We start from the raw sequence: 3,490 nt of genomic DNA on the forward strand, positions 1-3,490 counted from the left end.
TAAACTCCATTTTCATTACAACTGAAGGTAACATAGTTATTGTCCTACAAAGAGAACAGGAAATACATAATGTTCTACCCTTTCTTTATTTGGTCAAATCTGATATAGAGTAAGTCTTTGATGTTGTGTTTTAATTTCCTTTAAGTGGAAAATCATTATAGTTAACAGAAGAAAATGCTTGAAAACATCAATCTGTGTGTTAATAAGGTATATTAGATGTGTCCCTATGTGAATTGCATTATCGGTTGTCTGCACACATTTATCCACGGAAGGGCACAGGTGAGCTGGTGCTTATCTCCAGCAATCATTGGGTGAGAGGTGAGGTGAGGTATACCTTGGGTGAGGTATACCCTGGATAAGTTATCAGTCCATCACAGAGAAAACACTGGACAAACAACCACACATACACACTCTTACCTAAGGGCAACTACAGAGACCAATAAAACTAACACTCATGTTTAGATCCCACTCATTCAAAAGGAGAACATGCAAACTCCATGCAGAAAGAGACCAGCCTGGAACAATAACAAGAAATCCATCCATCCATTTTCTTTCACCCTTGTCCCTCAGTGGGGTCGGGAGGGTTGCTGGTGCCCATCTCCAGCTAACGTTCCGGGCGAGAGGCAGGGTACACCCTGGACAGGTCGCCAGTCTGTCGCAGGGCAACACAGAGACACACAGGACACACAACCATGCACACACACTCTCACACCTAGGGACAATTTAGAGAGGCCAATTAACCTGACAGTCATATTTTTGGACTGTGGGAGGAAACCGGAGTACCCGGAGAAAACCCACGCATGCACAGGGAGAACATGCAAACTCCATGCAGAAAGACCCCAGGCCGGGAATCGAACCCAGAACCTTCTTGCTGCAAGGCAACAGCTCTACCAACTGCGCCACTAATAAGAAATAATATTCAAAATGTATTGAATGTAATTCCACATTGTAAAGTTTCAGCAGCATTGTCAGAGCCGTATTTTTCACATGCCCTTTGACCAAAACATTAAACATTTTGACTGGCTACAAGGACCATTATGTTGTTCCATTATTACTTTGTTCAGTGGCATCTGCTAAGTTTCTTTTTCTTCAACAAACTTTAAGAGCCAGGGAAATTGGTAGTCATTGCATCACTTAGCAGGCAATTCCCTTGTGCCATCTTCACTTTAATGCACTTCTGTGGTGCTTTTGCTTTAAAGGAATTTGGAGCAAAGGCACACAGCAAAATCGGGAGCACTAATTCAACTCTGAGTGTTACACTTGACACTCTTTCCAAATTTATGCAGTTCTCCTGGATTCTGAGACAAAATTACGCTTTAATCATGTTAAATATTTGACATGCCTGGTATTGTTTTACGACACCACATAAATGCACTTTTAACTCAAAGTTGTGTTATTTCTTTTCACACAGTTAAGTATTTAACAGACATTGTGTTATTTTATGACACAGTAAAGTGTATTTTTAACAATAAAAATCATGTTATTTTCTCTCCCTAAAGGTGCTAACATTCATCGTATTGTTTTATAATACCTTAAAACTCCATTCTGTGTTTACGAGCAAAAATATGAAAGTTGCTATATCTGAAATTCTTGTAGTCAAGGCATTAGAAAGCAATCATGTTGTACTGTAGCACCTCACAGTTATGGAGAGGAAAGTGCAGTTTTAATAGTAATTTAAGAATCAGCTACCATGACAGTTAGGCGAGTCCATCGATGCCCTCTGTCAATACACAGTGGTGGAGAAGAGAGCGCGTCGCAAAACCCCATAAAGTAGTTTGAGTCTGGCTGCAGTTTGAGGATGTTGTTATTTCCATGTTCAGTAGATATTGTTGCAGTGTTTTCTTCGTTTCAAAAGTTTGATTAAAATATTCTAAAAATATACCAGCTTCCGTAATGGAATAAACATAAAATTAAACAAGTCTTCCCTAATTGAAGGCTTTTCTGAATGAGAAAGACTTATCATGCAAAACATTCATATTTGACAACAGCTAAAATTGGAGGCTGTACATGACAATAAACTGATGGGAAGTTAGGCTCTTTTCAGAGAGCCAACTCTTGTGGCATTGGTCCCAAAAACGAGCCGGCTAAATGGCTCCCAAACAGTTCCCAAACTGTTCCCAAACTGTTCCCAAACTGTTCTTAGTACAAAGCTTCTAAGGATCAATAGAGCAGCAATGTTGGGATGACTTGGTGAGGTAGCATGTTGGAAAGAGCATGAGCTTCTTGCAGACATAGAAACTCAAATTCAAGGCATTAACTTATAAAGTCAAATGTATTTTAACCATGTTTGATATATAAAGCCTTTTATAGCAACTGAAGGTAACATGTGATTGTGCTAAGTAACGGCATTATGTGCCTGGAAAATACATAATACTGCCTCCTTTATAGAAAAAAAAATATGACCATTGTAATAGAATTAAAATGTGTTAATACAATACAGGTCATTATTTTTGTTTCAGAAGGTGTCATGAAGTTTTTCAGTTCATTTGTCTTTGGTTTTACAGTGCAGCACAGAGGTGTCTCTCAGCTGTCTGCCTATTTCTGCCTACCATCACACAAATATTCTGGCACTTGTGCTTCTTCTTGCCAACATGCAGCCACACCTATACGCCCTAACAGAAAGCCAGAAATCAATAAAAGGCTGAAGGCAATGTTTGCGAAATCGCTTCTCCCTAAAAACAGTGACTACATTAAGAGGGAATAAATCCATGAAGCATACCAAGACATGTGAAAAGGGTAGGGTAGCATTTAATCTTTTGCTGACTATAACCCAAGTCACAAATGACACATCTCCTAGAATGCCTCAATCCTCACATATTGGGATTTTACACAAATATTTAGCAGTAGACTAGTAAGATTTTAGTGGATTTTATTTTCTCGTAGATACTTATGAACAAAACAATTTATTTCTTAACCCTCCCCCCAGCCAGAAATATGGCAAGAATGCCTACTGAGCTCAGAGTTTCCACTGGTAAAGTCAGAGGTTGCACAGCAGTCATGATGCTAAGAATGCCTTCTGAGCTCAGTGTATTTGCTACACATGTAAAATGTAATGAATGTTGTGGGTATGAACGATTTATTTACAATTCTGACTGTCTGCATCTTACTAACCAGTGGCACATAATCTCTATTTGTGTACATGCTTCTCTTGTGTTTGAATGCACAAAACGAAGGGAAGTACATTTTCTCAGCCTGCTCTGCTAAGGGTCGTTAGCGCTGCAACAATTTGCAAATCCCACCGGTTTTATGGCTTGCAACTAGAATGTGATCATCTTTAGCCCCTTACAGAAAGTCTGTTTAGGGCTTCATACCAAGCTGAACCAAACCTGTTCATAAGCACTGTGAGAACACTGAAACTGGATAACTTTGCTAAAATTGGTATGGCATATACTTTGGAGCTTTCTGCTGGTGCAAAACTAACATGTTGAAGTTTTTTTTTAGGATCAGGACCACATGAGAATGTGAAAACCATGAAACACCCCCCCCCCCC

Source organism: Poecilia reticulata, linkage group LG16 (assembly GCF_000633615.1).
Source record: "Poecilia reticulata strain Guanapo linkage group LG16, Guppy_female_1.0+MT, whole genome shotgun sequence".
Classification (NCBI taxonomy): Eukaryota; Metazoa; Chordata; class Actinopteri; order Cyprinodontiformes; family Poeciliidae; genus Poecilia; species Poecilia reticulata.